Genomic DNA, 21,712 nt, shown 5'->3' on the forward strand with positions numbered 1-21,712 from the left:
GTCAGGACAACATTAATACCTGTTGTACAGCCAATTGTAATTAACAGTTTCAATGTCCAGCGGACATGTGTGCAACATGGACAGCTATGTATGGGGCGTAATATTTTTGTGGGTACAGAGTGCCCTTTTTTTTTTTTTCAGGTGAGAGTGGTATGTCAGGTGAAGGTAGTCGGTATAGCTGGGGAGGTAGGTTGGGTAAGTTAACAGACAAGACAGACAAGACGCATACAGGGGCAGTTTATGACACATGTGGGGGGGGTTACATAATTGACGGGGACGGAGGTTGGGATATCCAGGGCACATGAGCCCACAGATGGCAACAGTGGAACTGATATCCCCACCCATAGGCAGTTGCCACTGTTCCTTCACAGCCCAGGATGGGGCTGTGCTTGGGGCTGTGCAGGCGGAACAACGGGCATGCCCGTAAGCTGTGCCACCCGGGCCTCAAGCTGGCATAGGGGCCCAAGAACAGAGTCTTGGATCTCCCTTCGCACCACAGACCGGACACCTTGGAGGGTGAGTGGACGGGCTCCTCCGGCCACGCTTGCAGAGGGGGGACAGGCCCCATCCCCTGCAGCACTTCCACCTGAAGGTGGCACAGGGCCATCGGAGGAGGGTCCGGCCTGGGCACTAGTGCCAGGTGCAGTCGCCAGATGAGGTGGGAGAGGTGGGTCCGCTGGGACCCGCCTTCCCAAGCGTTCTAGGTTTGTGAGTATGTTATGTTAGTTTGGGTTAGTAGCATATTATTCCATTCAAATTAGTTGTAACAGCATGCATTGGTATTCCCATTAAACAAACACCCAGATATTAACACCATTGAACAACAGGCATATCAATATCACATGCATTATTTGAACAGAAATACACAATCAAACAACATGCAGGCTTGATTAATGGCAACAGGCCATCAGGTTTGCAGGTATGAACAGGGCACATGCAACAACGGACATGCATATATTTTTGAAACAACAGGACAAATGTCCATGGTTAATGAAATGTTCACATAGCAATATTTAGTGAGTTTTTTAATTTGCAATTATAGGGTGGGGTGGAGAAAGAAAATGATGACACATTCATAAATTATACATTAATATACATTTGTAATAGAAACACAATTAACTTGTGGGTGATAGTTTCAAATTGATTTTAATTGACTGTCATGCTAGACCTGTTATAGATACATCACTATCCTAGTTATTTTGACTTTGATCAGATACATCATCCTGCTACACTTTGATGACAGGGCAGGGGACAACTATGGATGTTTAGTATGTCAGACAATCATTCATTCTATCTGAAAATTGTTGACTGTCATCACCATATACAGATTTTGGCTTAAACATTCAAGATTCAGACACACTGCAGTCAGTTTGGGATGTTAATTTGTAATTCCCACATGCATTTAGTTCTGTAGAACCACACTGAGGCTTATATATTCAGGGGTTATTTCTACTTTATTTATTGATACATGACCCTTTCTGTCACTCTCACACATCCTGCTATTTCACAGTTCAGGTTGGTACTTCTAGGCTTTTTTCACATATTAGACCTGTGGTGATTCAAACACTTTCCAGCAGCCTCACTTCTGTCATGATTCAGCATTTCAACAGGGGATATATCTCACATGTGATTAACTCAGCTTCTGAAGCTGTACTCTTGAGACTACTGCAGGTTATACTACATTTAATTAATGGTGGGACATCTGTATTACAGAACTATTTATTTCTATCAATTATATTTCCAGTTTCACTTGCATACTGATGAACTTATTGTAGCCATACCTGCAGACTTTCACTTGTTGCTTGCACATTCTATTACTTTTAATCAATACACTGCAGTATTCTGCTACGTGCTACACTATACTATTTATTTACAAGTACTAGGTGGGGTAACTAACCTGCATGGTGGCACAGCCACACCAGCCTGCGGTCATGTGCCCTGCGATTCGCAGAGTGGATACCTGCAGGTGTAATACAAAACAAGTAATATTGGAATACACATCTCCATGGTATCAGCTAGTTGAATTCCTTACATACATAAGTAAAATGTAACTTACTCAGTAGTGGGGCGTTGGGCATATCCCGGGCCTCCTGGATCCATTGGGTCAACTGGTCTTCTTTACGTCGCTTCAGGTCCTCATGGTGGTGACGGACCTGCTCACCAGTACGTGGAATCCCAGTAGCACTAGTGAGATCATGAGCCAACTGGTCCCATGCCTCCGCCCTGTATGCTCCCCATGAGACCTGGCCCTGCATGAGTTGGGCCTCATGATGGTGAACTAGGAGCCAGACCATGTATCTGGACTCCTCAACACCCCACCACTGTGCTCGAAAGCAACGTCCCTCCCCTACTCCACTCATTCTGCCTGCAGGTCTATTCTACAATCGTTTATGCTGTGTATTCCCACCTATGGGGCTTATATATGCAGATTTTCCTGCACATTTCTATGATTGGCCATTTTGGAATTGTATCTACTTCACAGAAACTGCTTTATCATGCTCCATTTTGGATTATATCTTATGTATATATATGCTATTTCTGCATTTCTAAGTACTGCTGTCATGGCTTAGTGGTTTAGTACCTTGACTCTAGTGCATGGTATCCTGGGTTCGAATCTGACCACTGATTTTTAATTTTCATGACTGTCTAGAAATGAGTTCAGAACCTGTCAATCAAACATGCCAAAAGCACTTTTAAGCACTTAAAACCAGGTCTGCGCTTTGCTTGGAGCTCATGCGCAGCAGTTAGCTTGTGGGCGCGGCGCGCTCCTCTGCGCAAACGTTGTGCGCTGGGTTAAACCTTAATTGGCTAGTAACATGCATGTTAAGCTAATCACAGCTAGTTGCACACAGTTTGAGCCTGTTAAACCCGTGCTTAGCTACGGGCAAGCAATTTGCAGCCTTTGAAACACTACTTAGCTACGGGCACTCTCTCTCACAGCAGCTTAACTATCAGTACATTTCTAAATATTTTTATTATTGTATTACTTGAAAATATATGCTCCATTTCATTCCATTTTACAAAAGGAAATACTTTTACATTTGTACAATACTGTCAGGGGCATTTTTAGTGTTTATTTACAAAAAAAAAAAGGGTTGTTGTGTGGGCTCGGACCTTGCCTGCCTGCTCTTAAGCCGACAACTCTACCGCTATGCTATTATTTCTTGGCTTACTTTGCATATTTAGTTCTTATATCCTTTTCCACTGATTGCTAACTGCAGTTGCGCTAGTAGCACACCAGCGCACACGAGCGCACGCAGTAGCAAACATTTACGGGTTTTAAAAAAAATAAAACAGTTTTCATTTTCATTTTATAACATCTGTTCACTTTTACATTGCTGGTCTGTGGGGGCATGTGTTGTGTAGTGTGTTTATTCACATTTCCATGGCCTCTCTCGTGGCTGTTTACTTTCTGCCATTCTAGACTTCCGGGGGCGTGTCCGCTTGCAGGGCTTAGCCTACAGACACGCCCCCTACTGTCTTACATGGACCGTGTAAGAGTTACAGTGTGATTCAGCATGCCTCATGCACCTCATGCATATGCATGACATGCTGACATCACACCGTTTAACTGCAGCCTCCGTGTAAGAGTTATAAATCTTACACGGAGGCTTCCTGAATCCTGCCCAAAGTTTTTCATTTTAGAAGTAGTTGATGTAAGAGACTTTTCAGGAAATTTGAAAGTCTGGCTGGAATGCTGTGAATCATGACGGCAGATCAAATTAGGATTAGACAAACATCCTGGCTTCAGTGAGTCAATTAATATCAAGTGCTTTTTGGTAGCACAAAGATTATAAGACACCCAAACAAGCATTCACTCATATTGTTCTTTATTTGTGTATTGGTTTTAAAAGTTCTGCTACTTGTTACATAAGGTTTAACTTTGTATTTTTAAATACTTGCACTTATGATTTGTTAGAATGAGGTGATTGGTCCAAGTTGATTATGTGACCCTTTTCACCATTTTTAAATCCTGGTGTTGAGATTTTGGTTAGATTCTGATGAAGTTCTTATTTTTCATTAAAAAGAATGAAAGTGCTCAAATCTAACATCAAGTTCGAGGCTTCCTCTGTGCAGTCTAGTAGAACTTTTTGGTTACTGATTTTGTTCTACACTGCATTGTGTGTTTCTTATTTACACAATATTTACCTCTATGTTGTTCCTGGTGGCTGCAGTTATAAGAGACTTGCTTGCTGTAAAGTCTTGTTTCAAGGTGGACACTGTCTAGAAATTGATTCAACTGTAGCAACAGTTAGTTGCACTGACCAGTATAGCTGCTAACCCCAAGACTGCCTACCATGAAAAAAAAAATAAAATAAATAAGGAGGATGACTTGGATCCTACCACAGGGAACAGAGACTGTGCAAATTGTACAAAAGTCCCATCATCCCATCTGACATGACAGGCACCAAAATGTATGTGGACATCGAGTGAGCTGAGTCATGTACTAAGGAAACTTAAGAAAGGACTCTTAGCTATGGCTGGCAACACCTCTGATGTACAAACATTATCATTTTGCAACTGCATGTTTATGTGTTACAATGCTTCTGTTTATCCCATATGTCTTGAAATGCAAGGGTTTTTGCTAACTTTTGATTTGTGTACTAAGGCTTGTGTCATGGCTGAAATGGGTCTTTAGAACCAATCACTTGTTCAGTTAGCAAAAGCAAATACAATAAGCAAATTATTTCCCTGGTATGAATGGAGCTATCAGGACACTGAAACGAAGTTTTAGTACCTACATATATATCTATGTGTTTGATTGTCAGGAAGGTCTCAAATACAAGTATTTTTTGTTCATACTCCTAGAGTTCAGCAGTGCCAACTTAACGTAAGCCAGTCTGAAATTTGCTAGGTTGGAACTTCAAAGATATAGTCAGGTGTTAAAGTTAATTATTTTGTTTTGGAATTGTGGCATCATTCTTGGAGATGGCAACATAGTGCTCAGGACAAGGGTCTTATCTGTCTAGGACACATGGAGATCACAAGTATAGCTCTCCTCATTTCCCCTAGGAAGGTGAATCAAAGGTCATTTACCCAGATCTGGGTGACTATAAGGTTGTACTCCTATTTTAGATGGAACTAAGGGTTCTGGTCAAGTTTTAAATCCTGGAAACAGAAAGAGAGCTGACCATAACATCATCTTTACTCAGCCTATTGAGTGGAATTTCAGTGTGCTTGTCTATCGTTAGTACATTGTCCATGTGTGCCCACAGCCTTTGGCGACCTTATAGCTGTGACCTTGGAGTCAGAGTATCTCCTCTTAGGTATGGATGAAAGCACAGGTGAGTGTGCATTTGTGGGTATGGTTCTATGTGCTACAGTTTATCTAAGTAGTGTTTAGGTAGTGATATCTTTACAACCTCACCATAGGTGGGTCTTGTTCTGGGTGAGAACTGCTTGGTGACCTATGTGGTATATGAGACTTTAGCCTTCAAACTGAGTAAATGTTTGAACCTCCCATAAGTTGTATCATTATGGGATAAGATTAAAATATTGTCAGTAGGCATGAGGTAGTTGATACACTGAGTCAGAGTCCACAGTGCAAAGAGGCTGGCAACTGAAAGGGATGAAGCAGACTGTAAAACCATGTCAGCAGAGACACGTGAACAGATCAGGTAACTTACTAACTGCTTAGAATGGTGAACTGCTACAAAGATAGAACAGAAGGAACTCTGCTGTCAGCAGTGATTCACCTATTGACTTATACTTACTTACGATTAGTGCTAGTCTCATTGCAGCTACATGCAGCTGGGGATCACTGGCTCTGTGTTCCTTCTCTCACCCAAAACAAAGTGGCATCACTATTCCCAAGCTGTTTCCTGAGAAATTGGTTACAGGTGCTTCAGCAGTCAGTAATCTTGTCTTAGAAGATGTTGGAATCAATAGACCTGTTGTAGTCTTTCTTGTGAGATTCACTGGGTAACTTGCTCAGCAGTGTGACACAGTAGAATACAAGAGTTTTTCAGTAGTTTGAAATTTAAACCAAAGAATTTCCACTCAAATGGCAATCAGACCAATTAGGGAATTCCCACAGACAACAACCAATCTCTTGTGCTGTTGTGATTTTGCTTTCTAAGCATAGCTCTCAACCGATCAGGGACAAATATAGAAGTAATCAGGGACACTTTTAAAATATTAGTACTATTAACTTGAGACACCATCAGAACATGAAAATATGAATTAATATTCATTTTTGAAGTAAAAGAAAGGTAAAATTTCAATTATTGTCATTATGACCACCTTTTCTCCAAAGGTCACCAATTTTTAAGAGGGATTAAGAGGGACAGGGCTAAAATTTGAATCAAAATCAGGGAAGTCCCTGAAAATCAGGGACAGTTGAAAGGTACATTTCTAAGCCCTGCATTATCAGTGTTTCTTGGGTTATATTTTCCTCCTTTCTTTCTTTGTCTTCCCAACCTTCTGTTTGATTTTTGTTAGCTACTTTCATAGGTTTTCTGTTTACATTCCTTCTTGTTTTTTTTTTCAGTCCCCCGTCCTCATTACCTTCCTTTGTTTTGCTTCCCTCATCCTGTCACACCAATTCTCCCTCTGCTGTATTTTCCTGATTATCCCTGATTGTATATTTTACTATCTCCTGTAACTCTCTTTTGTCCTCTTGCTCTCTCCATTTGTAGCTTGTTTACCTACATCGCAACTTTTCTGTAAGTACTTCCTCTATTTTCAGACTCATAGTTACTGCTAAGTTATGCAATATATGCCTTTACTGTATTTTTATGTCTATTATTTTCTCTGTGATCTTCTTTTTCACCAACAGTCTATTAAGCCTGCTTGCTTGCTCTAAACTATTCCTTGTGAATGTCTATTATCTTCTTATATTTTTCATTTTCATCTTCAAATCTTGTCTCATTTTCACATTATACTCCCACTTTCCAAATAATCTCTCATTTCCTGGGTCTAATGTGACATTAAAGTTCCCTCCTATAATTTCTTATTTTTTCTCCTCATCTGTTACCAGTGCTCAAGGAATCTATCAAAAATTCTGTAATTTTTAGTAGGTGCATATCTATTCCTGAAGGCCTCTCTTGTACCTTTCACTCTCTCTTCTGTTAATTTAGCCATCTTTATATTCATATTTTTTATCAACTCCTCTGTTACCACTTGGAACCCTCTCCTGAACAGCAGATCTACTGTTCACTTCCCTCTCCCTCAATTTTTTCAGAATTCCTCATTTGGCTTCTCTTGGCACATAATGTCCTCTTCTTTTTTAACATTTGGTTTAATTTCCTGCAGTAGTATTATATCCACTGTCATCCTTCCCAGCTTGCCTGTACCCATTTTCTCCTTATTTGGATTAAGAATTCTCCAAGGTTCCATGCCACTCTCTTTATTATGTTTTTCCATGTTTCCTCCCTCTTATGCCCCCTTCCCATCATTTCCATTAAGTAAATTGCCTATCCTGTAGTCTTTTATTGGTTGAACTTCTCATTCTTTGGCTGTTGCATACACTTGCACATGCCTCCTTTTTCTCCAGAGATGTGTTTGTTGCTCTCCAGCCCATGTTTTGTCTTTGGACTTGGACCATACTCCTTCTTCCCTGGTTACCCTCTATCTCTCTCTTTTTCTCCCTGTTCTATTACATTACAGACTAACCCAGAGCTGGTGATTACACATCCATGCTTTTTGCCCACTTCATGTGTTTCCATTTATTTTACCCCTCTTGTAATCCACATAGTCTAGTTTACACAGTCCCGATGCCAGTCTTTCAGTCTCCCCTTTATTTCATGTACACATGTTGTTTCTTTTATCCACATTGTACGTCTCCCATCAGTCTGATTATCAATGATTTTTCAAATGGAGTAGATGGGCTTACCTTTGATGGTCTTCCTCAATCCTTTCTTTATTTCCAGTTCACTGTCTTTTAATGTGCTTGTGTGGCAGGTCTCACTTGTAGTTATCTTTCCAAAAAGCATACCAACTTCACAATCTGTGTTTTAGGTAAGTAACTTTCTTTAGGTTTCTTCTGCATTTTCCACTAGGCTACTATCTTTTTACATGACCACTCTTTCTGTTTTTCTTTTGCTTCATTCCCATTATACTTGTCTCTTAGGTCTTATCTATCTTCCTACATTCTGCACTCCCCCAGCATTCCACCAATGCCACTATTGAGTAGCTCTAATGTGTCTAACAATTTGCACTTCCCCTAAATCCCACTGATGCTCTTATTGAGCAGCCCTGATGTGTCTAACAATTTTCATTTACTCTGATGAAATGTTCTGAGATATTGGTCCCCCATCCAAGGGATGTACCATTTTCTCATCTTAGTTTTTCCTTCTTCCCACCCATCTTGTGATCTCCACTGCTTGCTTCCTTCTGGATAGACTTCTTTCCTGTTTATTGTTATTCCAGTGTATTTACACATTCTAATCTCTTTCCATTTCCAGTTCTTTGGCCTATGTTTCTGCTTCTGTGGTTGTTGAAGTTCTGTTTGTCCTCCCTTCCTTCCATTCAATGACTGTATCTGTCTTTTTTGGTGGAATCTTCTTCTTCTTCACAGTTGTGCCAATATCACATGCCTTCTGAGCTTCCTCTGGTTCTTCCTGTCTGCGCGCCCTTTGCAAATTCACTTGTCAGGCCATTTCTTATGAGGGAATTGAATCTCCTGTTATTTTTTCCTTGTCCTTCTCTCATTCTGTGACAACCAGGATATATAAAATTGTATATATGCCACAGTAACAATAGTCCAGAGATGTCGTCAGCAGCACGCATCCACAGAGGCTCAGACACCAAGGATAGTATAGTCCACTGTTTTATTAAACACAAAAGTACACCATAGGTAAAAACAACAACGGATGGTTAAGCGCTTTCATCTGCAATAAGTCAGACTTCCTCAGAACCATGTTTACAAGCACAACTACCTTATTTAAATAAGTTTGGGCGCCAACATTCACATACCAACAATTTGTTTCTTAAAGAGCAACACTCCTATACTGATCAATTCCTGAGTGCATCTTTCTACAAGTGCTTGTGCAACAAAATGCATAACGTCACAATAGTTCTAATAAAAAAGTACAATCCACTCAATGATTACAGTACAGTACAAAATATATAAACGTACAGTATGATATAAAATAAAATAAAATAAAATAAAATGTAAAATGCAAAATGTAAAATATAAGTTTAAAACCAACACTGTGCAAAAATGTGTCTAAAGTACCCTCTTGTATCCTCTACCAGTAGACTGCAGTTTTAAAAACTCAAGTATATAACAACAAAAATATATATGTATGTGTGTTGTAGTGTAAGTGTAATTGTATGTAAATATATATTCGAATTCATATGTGAACTAATAAAAACAATAATTATTAAGTGTTAAATACTAGTTAAATATTCAATATATGGTATAAAATATTAAATATTAAATGTTAAATATTCAAATGTAAAAATTCAAATGTAAAAATAAAATGGGAAAATAGATGTCAATGTAAATTCATATAAATATATATATATACACATGTACACAAAAATCTACCATAAAATGAAATACCATAAATAAAACCAGGATATACGAGCACCAATACAAGATTAAAAAGCAAGACAAGAACAATGCATTGAGTAGACACATCTGCGATAAAGGAACCACACACAGTTTTAGGTTCGCCATTCTAGACCAAATTGAAATGGGCAGTAGTGAAGGTAATTGGAAGATAAGGCTATCAGCATTGGAAAGTAGATGGCAGATTTTCTGTGATGCAACAACTAGCCCTGGGTTAAATGATTTTATAAGTATTAAACCATTTCTACAGTTAGATATGAAAGCTAGTTAAACTACTTTGGTGACTTATAAGATTAGAATGTCACCATATAACACATTTTGGAAGTGCTTATTCATACACATATAATGGTTAGGTATATCCTCAACACTTTTTATATACATTTTTTATGTAACTTTCAGGTAATTTATACAAAGAATATAACAAACTTTTTAATATAAAACTTTTTAATACATAAAAATAAAATTTTTTTAATACACATTTTTAATACATATACATATTATCCACATACACTGTTTACACATTTTATCCTATTTATTGTATTTACTTTGTATTGTATGTACAGAACTACTTTCCTCCATTTATGTACTTGTACTGTTCCAGTGGTATGGTTTTCTTTTCAGAAAACCTTGCGATTTACCATTCACTACTTACTATTTATTCATTTACATATTCTGATATATTTATACTTACATTATGTTATGCATATACAACTAGCAGTTTTCGTAGGTCATTTTATGTAGGTTGTGGAACATTTTACACTTTATATTTCACATTTCACATCTTCATTGTATTTCATTTTATGGTAGATTTTTGTGTACATGTGTATATATATATATTTATATGAATTTACATTGGCATCTATTTTCCCATTTTATTTTTACATTTGAATTTTTACATTTGAATATTTAACATTTAATATTTAATATTTTATACCATATATTGAATATTTAACTAGTATTTAACACTTAATAATTATTGTTTTTATTAGTTCACATATGAATTCGAATATATATTTACATACAAGTACACTTACACTACAACACACATACATATATATTTTTGTTGTTATATACTTGAGTTTTTAAAACTGCAGTCTACTGGCAGAGGATACAAGAGGGTACTTTTAGACACATTTTTGCACAGTGTTGGTTTTAAACTTTATATTTTACATTTTGCATTTTACATTTTATTTTATTTTATTTTATTTTATATCACACTGTATGTTTTCTATATATTGTGTACTGTACTGTAATCATTGAATGGATTGTACTTTTTTATTAGAACTATTGTGACGTTATGCATTTTGTTGCACAAGCACTTGTAGAAAGATGTACTCAGGAATTGATCAGTATAGGAGTGTTGCTCTTTAAGAAACAAATTGTTGGTATGTGAATGTTGGCGCCAAAACTTATTTAAATAAGGTAGTTGTGCTTGTAAACACGGTTCTGAGGAAGTCTGACTTATTGCAGACGAAAGCGCTTAACCATCCATTGTTGTTTTTACCTTTGGTGTACTTTTGTGTTTAATAAAACAGTGGACTATACTATCCTTGGTGTCTGAGCCTCTGTGGATGCGTGCTGCTGACAACATCTCTGGACTATTGTTATTTAGTTGGATCTTCATTTTTTCTATATGCCACAGTAACCTGAGATGTGTCCCCTTTAACTGAATCACCAGAATGGGGGGATAGGTGATCCAGGCTTCTATCTTCATAAATTTTAACTGTGCACTAATGTTCACCAGAGTTTTCTTTCTTCTAACCAGTGCACTGTGTGATGCTGCCAGCCCAGCTAGCTGGAATTTTGTAAATAATTATATGTAATTTGTGAATATTAATATGATTCATATGCTTGTCTTACAAATGTAAGAGAACTATATGTTATGTGTATATTAAAACTACTGGTGCAGAACTATATGTTATGTACTGAGCTTCAAGAATGTAACCAAAGTGCACCCTACTGGAAAAGAACAGAATATTTTACAATTGTGTTTATCTCTCAGTTTCACTGAAGCAGACACAGTGTTTAGAGCTAGAGGTTTTCCTATTGTCTTGAAACAGAAATAATTACTAGGTTTAAAATGTAAAGTGTTTTTATTGCTCTGTGACTTCCTAGCAACTGCACATCTGAGAGATAAGTATTTCTGACACAGAAGTGCTAAATTCTAAGTATCTGTTTAGCCTGGGAACTGAAGGCAGGTGACAAAGAGTGATGTCATCCCAGCTAACCCAGCAGTAATGTGTATTATTAATTTAAGAACTATCTCAGAGAGTCATTCTGTGCATTTTGTATTTGTCTTTTGACCTGTAAACATCCTCCCATCAGCACTTGCCTTGCTAATAGTAAGTGACCAGGGTACAGTAATCTCTCTTAGATATAGATAGGAATATTGTAAATATTAGTTTAGATGTTTTCTGTATTTATTTGAGACTGTCCTCAATGTTGTTTTAAAATATTTCCTGTGATTCTGAACTCTGCAGTCACTGTGCTGAGTTGTTGAATTTTGTCTTGTTCTTTTATTATGTATTATTAGATATAGTTAAACCTTTTAATTGTGGCTGGTTTGTTTAGAGATATTTTAGCTCTTAGAGTACTTGCATATGTATTTGGTGACACTGTATAGGGCACTCCAATAGACTTGAAAGTCTTGGTCACACTTATCATTTGAATTAATAGTACCATTACACAGTAAGATTGGGCACCCTTTGGTAAGGGCCTTAGAGTAGCGATAAAGAGCTAGCTGGTGGCAATGATAACTACCTTATAGTCTGGGCAGAAGGGGGGCATAACTAGTAAACCTATGCCAGCCTTACCCAAGAGAGTGTGTGTGTGTGTGTGTGTGTGTGTGTGTGTGTGTGTGTGTGTGTGTGTGTGTGTGTGTGTGTGTCTTTGTATATCAATCAAATCTCAAACTGTGTGTGTGTGTGTGTGTCATCTACTTGGGCAGGGACACGAAGCAAAGGTTGGACGGAGAGGGTGCTGGAGGTATTAGCTTGGCCACTTGGCTGAGATCTTAACCCTATAGCTGTGCCAGTGGGGAGTCTTATTGAGTATCTGGAGAAAGAGGGAGAAACCAGCCCCAGACTGAGTGTGATCTCTGTGTGCCCTTAAGGGAAATTGTACTTTACTGTGTGTGTACTTCTCATCCTCCCAATGTGCACATCCCTCACTGATGCTAGTGGTGAGTATTGATGCTCCTTGATTACTGGGCCAGTGCAGGGGAGTCACACACTGGACAAATCTTTAATGACATTTACAACATTACAACTTTTACAACACAGTATAGAATAAGAAAACCAATAGATACGAAAACAAGACCACACAACCAACGGAGCTCGGGCTCTGCACAAAGCAAGTAAATAAATGCAAAACCAATCACCAAAAGCATATGCAGAGTCCTATGGCGGAAATAGTCAAACAGTCTGAATGTCCACAACCATGTAAATGTAGAAATAATCCAGGGCAATCAACGATACTGAAAAAACGTTTTTAATACAACAAACGTTAGCGCTTTCACCATTCGGCTTCCTCAGACGTTACATCAGACAACAATCACATACCATTTAAATAGTAATACATAGAATGTCATTGGCAGATAAAAAACACATGTCAAAAGTCCATCAAAATCTGACTTACATAATTAATACAAACGTATCTTTTAAAACGGGCATATAACCAAATCTGTCAATATATTTTGACTGTTAATATGCCTATTAAAAAATCATGCAATACATCGAACGAATGTTACGTTCTGAACATATATAAAACAAAAAATGCATTTAAAATGTTAAAACAAGCAACACAGAATCTTGCTAAAGCATGTTGCAAATAGTACTGAGTTCGAAAATAAAAATAATGGGGACTAAGCACACTTAGTAGCTACAAAAAAGGTTTGTTGTTGGAAAGTGTGAATGGTAACCCATAACAATGTATCAGGAACATTCTAGCAAATTAAACATTAATGTTTCTTAGGTTTAAAACAACGCCTTTTTCTTAATATGGGTTTTAAATTAACTTTTTCATTCAGTCCTGGAGTTATGTCTGCCCTGCATCTTATTATCCAACGCAGTTCGCATTCAAGTGTATAGTTTATTAAATCTCCCCCTCGTGAGCTAGGAAAAACTTCTTGTATAACACTATACAAAAAACTATGTAGGGGGCCACTAGACATCACATGCTTGGCTAAAGAGTTGGTATTATTGCCTGTCCTTATGTGATACTGATGCTCCCTAATCCTCTCACGTAGTGTCCTATTGGTTTTACCTATGTAAAATGAATTACATGCTGTGCATCTAGCTAGGTACACTACGTTCTGACTCAGACAGTTCGTGCCAGTCTCAAATCTGTACACAAAGTTGTTGTGTGGATTCATAAAACTGCCCCTAGTGTCTATCAGGTGGCATTGATTGCATCCTCCACAGGCTACAGTGTTATAGCCATGCTCACTTCTTACATTCGTCACTATAGCTTTATAGCATAACAAACTCCTAAGGTTAGATTTATTTCTGTAACTAACTAATGGAGTCGGTCCTACTATCTGACTGATGTCCTCATCTAGACCCAAAATTTCCCAGTGCTTACACATCAATTCTTTCAATTGAAAAACATCTCTACTGTAAGACATGGGAATTCTGACAAACTCAGATGGGGTGGGCATATCTATTCCTTGAGCCACTACATTGTCAGCAAAATATGGTCTCGCTGACGTCTGTCTAAGTTCATACACCTCATCTACGGTGTGGTCAAAGTCAGAAAGTTCATACCCTCTACCCACAAACATTTGCCTTAATCTAACAACTTCTTCGTCAAACCCGGTCATACTTGGGTTCAACCTTGATGCTCGCATCAACTGACCCTTCATTATATTACTGAACACATGGCGTGGGTGCATACTGCACCTATGCAGAAATGTGTTCTTGTGGCATGATTTACGATGGATTGATGTATTAAGGAGGCCAGATTGGAGTCTGACTATATTGACATCCAAAAATGAAATGTTTGCCTCCGAAAAAGTATAAGTAAATTTCAGGAAATCAGTGGAATTATTCATTTCATTTATGAATAACTCTAAATCCTTAATACTGCCATGCCAAATCATGAAAAGGTCGTCTACAAAGCGTTTATAAAAACCAACACTCTTTTCTGACTTTGACCACACCGTAGATGAGGTGTATGAACTTAGACAGACGTCAGCGAGACCATATTTTGCTGACAATGTAGTGGCTCAAGGAATAGATATGCCCACCCCATCTGAGTTTGTCAGAATTCCCATGTCTTACAGTAGAGATGTTTTTCAATTGAAAGAATTGATGTGTAAGCACTGGGAAATTTTGGGTCTAGATGAGGACATCAGTCAGATAGTAGGACCGACTCCATTAGTTAGTTACAGAAATAAATCTAACCTTAGGAGTTTGTTATGCTATAAAACTATAGTGACGAATGTAAGAAGTGAGCATGGCTATAACACTGTAGCCTGTGGAGGATGCAATCAATGCCACCTGATAGACACTAGGGGCAGTTTTATGAATCCACACAACAACTTTGTGTACAGATTTGAGACTGGCACGAACTGTCTGAGTCAGAACGTAGTGTACCTAGCTAGATGCACAGCATGTAATTCATTTTACATAGGTAAAACCAATAGGACACTACGTGAGAGGATTAGGGAGCATCAGTATCACATAAGGACAGGCAATAATACCAACTCTTTAGCCAAGCATGTGATGTCTAGTGGCCCCCTACATAGTTTTTTGTATAGTGTTATACAAGAAGTTTTTCCTAGCTCACGAGGGGGAGATTTAATAAACTATACACTTGAATGCGAACTGCGTTGGATAATAAGATGCAGGGCAGACATAACTCCAGGACTGAATGAAAAAGTTAATTTAAAACCCATATTAAGAAAAAGGCGTTGTTTTAAACCTAAGAAACATTAATGTTTAATTTGCTAGAATGTTCCTGATACATTGTTATGGGTTACCATTCACACTTTCCAACAACAAACCCTTTTTGTAGCTACTAAGTGTGCTTAGTCCCCATTATTTTTATTTTCGAACTCAGTACTATTTGCAACACGCTTTAGCAAGATTCTGTGTTGCTTGTTTTAACATTTTAAATGCATTTTTTGTTTTATATATGTTCAGAACGTAACATTCGTTCGATGTATTGCATGATTTTTTAATAGGCATATTAACAGTCAAAATATATTGACAGATTTGGTTATATGCCCGTTTTAAAAGATACCTTTGTATTAATTATGTAAGTCAGATTTTGATGGACTTTTGACATGTGGTTTTTATCTGCCAATGACATTCTATGTATTACTATTTAAATGGTATGTGATTGTTGTCTGATGTAACGTCTGAGGAAGCCGAATGGTGAAAGCGCTAACGTTTGTTGTATTAAAAACGTTTTTTCAGTATCGTTGATTGCCCTGGATTATTTCTACATTTACATGGTTGTGGACATTCAGACTGTTTGACTATTTCCGCCATAGGACTCTGCATATGCTTTTGGTGATTGGTTTTGCATTTATTTACTTGCTTTGTGCAGAGCCCGAGCTCCGTTGGTTGTGTGGTCTTGTTTTCGTATCTATTGGTTTTCTTATTATTATTCACACACCGAGGAGGATGGCGGAAACTACTATTAACAACGTAGAACTTCCGTATGTGCCACATACGGCCGTGATTCGACAGAGAACCGAACGGTTTGAACGATGCGTAAGAGGGGCTGACAATTTACTGTTGATTTATGAGCCAAGTGTTGAATCTAATTTGAATGACACAGACAACTCTTTAGCGGTGTGTTTGACCGACGAACTCAACCGCTTGGAACTTGACTTCCTGAGGTTGAAAAAATTGCAAATAGAACGACAATATTTTGAAGCCTGTATCAGCAAAAGGATTGTTCCGCGTGGACTCAGAGTGCTTAAAATGCCTACGTCAGGTAACACATACCCTGAGCTACTTTATAAGTGGCAACAATTGAACTTGGACATTAGTTTTAATTATATGAAGTTACTGAACGAGTTTCACTCGAAAGAAGAGGACAGTTTAAGGGTATCTGTAAATTGTTTATATGATGCAATGAAACTTAAATATGCTGATGAATTGTTGGCTGAGAGGCTAGAGAAGGTAATTGATAATATATCGCTGTACGAGAAGAGACTCTTAGAACAGAAAAAGAGTAAGATCTTGAGGGATACAAAAGATTTTAAAAGTAACCAAGTATTTACTTGGCCTAGAGTGGCTGGGAATGTGAGTTTGAGCAATGCACCAGCAACTAGTAATAACCCGAGAGGTAGTAACGCAATAGGTGCTGGTAATACTGGCACCAATAGAAGTTATAGTAGGGTAGCTCAGAATAATCCACGAATAAATCATGTTGCTGCTCCCAAACCAAATACTTCTAGCAGTAATGAATCGACTTTGACAGATGAAACATCAGTTGTTGTCGACACAAATGATATAAGGAGGGAGCAAGGTCAGCTCTTACCAACACCCTTGATAAACAATGATATTGGGGGAAGTCTTGATAGTAATGTGAGACCTAGTTCTAGTACTGTGACCCCTCCAATTTTTGATACCTCTGTTAGAAAGAAGACACCACCTACGAGCACAGGCATGACAGGGGCATTAACCCATAGCTCTTTTAATCCTTTTCCCATTGCACAACAACGCACGGGCAGGTCAAGGTCACAGAGCAGGGGCCGATACAAGAGAAAAGGGTCCGACAGCGAGCAACGAGGCCCCACATTAAAGAAAATGTGGGAGAGAGTGGGGAGTCATTGATAGTAAACATTTCTAGCAGGGATCTATCTGTTTTTGAACAACAAGTGCTGAATAAGGGGTTAAGTTTCATCCCCACGACACATAGTGACTTGGTAGACTCTGTTTTAGACGTCCGCATGTTCGTGAGGAATGTGCAATTGAAATTAGAGTTTGGAAAGCAAAGCGGAGATAGAGCTAACACAGTGTTCAGGGGCAACAGTACTTATACGCCCCAGTTACATCCCCTTTTAGATACTTTCTCACAATTGGTTGAGAAGGGCATTCATGCCTATTTTGAAACTAATAAGAAGGTTTGCAATAATAGGATGGGGAATTTGAATTATAATCAGAGGCAAGCCTTAATGGCTTTGAAAGCAGACCATAATATCATGATTAGGCCCGCGGACAAAGGGGGCCCTATCGTGGTGATGGACCTTGAATGGTATAAGGGTAGTATGATGGACCTACTCGGTGATAACAGATTCTATGTGAAGATTGACATGGATTTAGTAATTGAGAAAGTCTTTCATGTGTATGAGTTGTTGGAGGACCTTCTAAAATCGGATGATATAACTTTTGAGTTATACTCGTATTTGAAAGTGGGAAATCCACGTATTCCGATAATTCAAGGGCTCCCCAAAGTCCATAAGTCTTCATCCACACCACCAATGAGACCAATTGTGGCCGGCCAAGGCTGGCTTACTGAACCTATGTCTAACTATGTAGAGTATTATACTAGACCCCTTGTGGATGCTACCCCACACATTCTAAAGGACAGTAAACAGTTCTTGATTGAGTTGTATGATTATACTAGGAGACTTGATGACCATGCTCGATATTTACTAGTAACTTTAGACGTGGTCAGTTTATTTACTACAATACCCAATGATTTAGGGGTGACAAGTTTCCAACAGTTTTTACAGTCCAATTCTGTTTTATCTACTAAGAAGGTGGAGCTGGTTTCCCTGTTTATGGAGACAATATTATCCAACAACATATTTATGTTTGGAGACTCTGTTTTTTCCCAGAAAGATGGTGTAGCGATGGGAACCCCCTGTGCCAATAGCTACGCTAATGTAGTTATGGCACAGTGGGAGGTTTCTTTTTTGTTTAAGTCTACTTTTTTCGTAAAGAGTGTTGGTTTTTATAAACGCTTTGTAGACGACCTTTTCATGATTTGGCATGGCAGTATTAAGGATTTAGAGTTATTCATAAATGAAATGAATAATTCCACTGATTTCCTGAAATTTACTTATACTTTTTCGGAGGCAAACATTTCATTTTTGGATGTCAATATAGTCAGACTCCAATCTGGCCTCCTTAATACATCAATCCATCGTAAATCATGCCACAAGAACACATTTCTGCATAGGTGCAGTATGCACCCACGCCATGTGTTCAGTAATATAATGAAGGGTCAGTTGATGCGAGCATCAAGGTTGAACCCAAGTATGACCGGGTTTGACGAAGAAGTTGTTAGATTAAGGCAAATGTTTGTGGGTAGAGGGTATGAACTTTTTGACTTTGACCACACCGTAGATGAGGTGTATGAACTTAGACAGACGTCAGCGAGACCATATTTTGCTGACAATGTAGTGGCTCAAGGAATAGATATGCCCACCCCATCTGAGTTTGTCAGAATTCCCATGTCTTACAGTAGAGATGTTTTTCAATTGAAAGAATTGATGTGTAAGCACTGGGAAATTTTGGGTCTAGATGAGGACATCAGTCAGATAGTAGGACCGACTCCATTAGTTAGTTACAGAAATAAATCTAACCTTAGGAGTTTGTTATGCTATAAAGCTATAGTGACGAATGTAAGAAGTGAGCATGGCTATAACACTGTAGCCTGTGGAGGATGCAATCAATGCCACCTGATAGACACTAGGGGCAGTTTTATGAATCCACACAACAACTTTGTGTACAGATTTGAGACTGGCACGAACTGTCTGAGTCAGAACGTAGTGTACCTAGCTAGATGCCCAGCATGTAATTCATTTTACATAGGTAAAACCAATAGGACACTACGTGAGAGGATTAGGGAGCATCAGTATCACATAAGGACAGGCAATAATACCAACTCTTTAGCCAAGCATGTGATGTCTAGTGGCCCCTACATAGTTTTTGTATAGTGTTATACAAGAAGTTTTTCCTAGCTCACGAGGGAGATTTAATAAACCATACACTTGAATGCGAACTGCGTTGGATAATAAGATGCAGGGCAGACATAACTCCAGGACTGAATGAAAAAGTTAATTTAAAACCCATATTAAGAAAAAGGCGTTGTTTTAAACCTAAGAAACATTAATGTTTAATTTGCTAGAATGTTCCTGATACATTGTTATGGGTTACCATTCACACTTTCCAACAACAAACCCTTTTTGTAGCTACTAAGTGTGCTTAGTCCCCATTATTTTTATTTTCGAACTCAGTACTATTTGCAACACGCTTTAGCAAGATTCTGTGTTGCTTGTTTTAACATTTTAAATGCATTTTTTGTTTTATATATGTTCAGAACGTAACATTCGTTCGATGTATTGCATGATTTTTTAATAGGCATATTAACAGTCAAAATATATTGACAGATTTGGTTATATGCCCGTTTTAAAAGATACGTTTGTATTAATTATGTAAGTCAGATTTTGATGGACTTTTGACATGTGGTTTTTATCTGCCAATGACATTCTATGTATTACTATTTAAATGGTATGTGATTGTTGTCTGATGTAACGTCTGAGGAAGCCGAATGGTGAAAGCGCTAACGTTTGTTGTATTAAAAACATTTTTTCAGTATCGTTGATTGCCCTGGATTATTTCTACATTTACATGGTTGTGGACATTCAGACTGTTTGACTATTTCCGCCATAGGACTCTGCATATGCTTTTGGTGATTGGTTTTACAGTATAGAATAACTTTTTTTCATATGTGCTTGTCTCAAAATCTCTTCCTTTACCCTGTATGTGTAAGTAAAGCAAGACACACCTTTGGCATCCTTCCTTATGGGGATTGTTTATGCCTACCCTTTGAATTAATTTGATTATCTGCTCCTGTATTTTGTGCATCACAAACCTCTCATGAATTAAGTCCAAAATTAAATTTTCTGGATTCAGATCAGACACATTCTCTTGCACTCCAATTATTCTTATCTTGCATCCCCCACCCCCTAGAGCAGTGCATCAACTACAAGTTGCTTCAATCTTCATTCACTGGGTCTACCAGACTCATATTAGCCTCACCCTGGCTCAACTTGTCCCCGTATTTGGGGTCAGTTAGGACACTGAGGATGCTTGTGCAGTGTCATATTGCTTCTGGGGAATGTGTTGTATCCCCCGCTATCCCATGACATCCTTGCAAGCTCCTCAGTTGCTGTCATTGGGAGGTGCATGAATGTGCAACCTGCAGAGTAAAAAGTATAATGTTTGCAGCATGGTGCTCACCAGGCTCTTAACACTGCAATTGCATTGAGCATATAGTTGTCTCACTACTCCAGGATGGGCGAGCTGATCTTAGGCACACACTCCCATCCTCATTGGTGAGACCCCTTCAGTATCCATCCTGCTAGTCGAACACAGGCCATCTGAGGTACATTAAAGGCTTTATCCCTCTTCACCATGAGGCCACTTTTAAGTTTCACCATCTTAATCTGTTTTTCTCATGTTTGTCCTTTTCCCTCCCCTCCAGTTTCCCCATATCCTTGCTGTACTTCTACATCCTGAATCTCAGTTCTTGCCACTCCCTTATCATCTAGCAAATCTTACGTACTGCTTTGTAGCTTGTCCATTTATGTCTTTTGGGCTCCTCTTCTGTTCATTATTTTTCCCATATGCTTTGGAAAACAATAAACATAGTTGCTTGCTCTTGTTACAACTTTGAAGCCAACCATCTGATCCTCTTTTTTGCTCTTGTTCATTTGGTCATTTTGCTTTTGTGCCCATTTCTTCTAATTTATTTATTTATTTTATATTTATTTACTGGGAAAGTCTGACTTGACACAAGTCCTTTTCCTGCGGAGGCCCGGGGAAAAACAGCTCCATATAAAAAACATAATCAAATCAAATCGAGAGGAAGAATCAGGAACATTTACACAATGAATATTTAGTAGTACATAGCAAATGGCCTAATATAACATATAACAGAACAGATGAGGTAATATAATTACATTGTTTTGGATGGCAGTTAGTACATAGTGAATGGCCTATGGTAAATGGCCTAAGATAATATATAATAGAACAGATGAAAAAGGCTTTTGCAAACAGCCAGTAAAAATAAAAATAGCTTACATTTCTTACACATTTCCCACAGTACATGCCAAAATAGTATGCATTTATTACAACAAATACACTTAGAAGAGTATTCCTTCCCCAGTGGGGTAGATGGATTACATAGTTATTGGGGCTAGATGGAGAGTAGGTTGTTTAGTAAGGG

Source organism: Protopterus annectens, chromosome 2.part1 (genome assembly GCF_019279795.1).
Source record: "Protopterus annectens isolate FY-2018-M chromosome 2.part1, PAN1.0, whole genome shotgun sequence".
In the NCBI taxonomy this organism is placed as follows: domain Eukaryota; kingdom Metazoa; phylum Chordata; order Ceratodontiformes; family Protopteridae; genus Protopterus; species Protopterus annectens.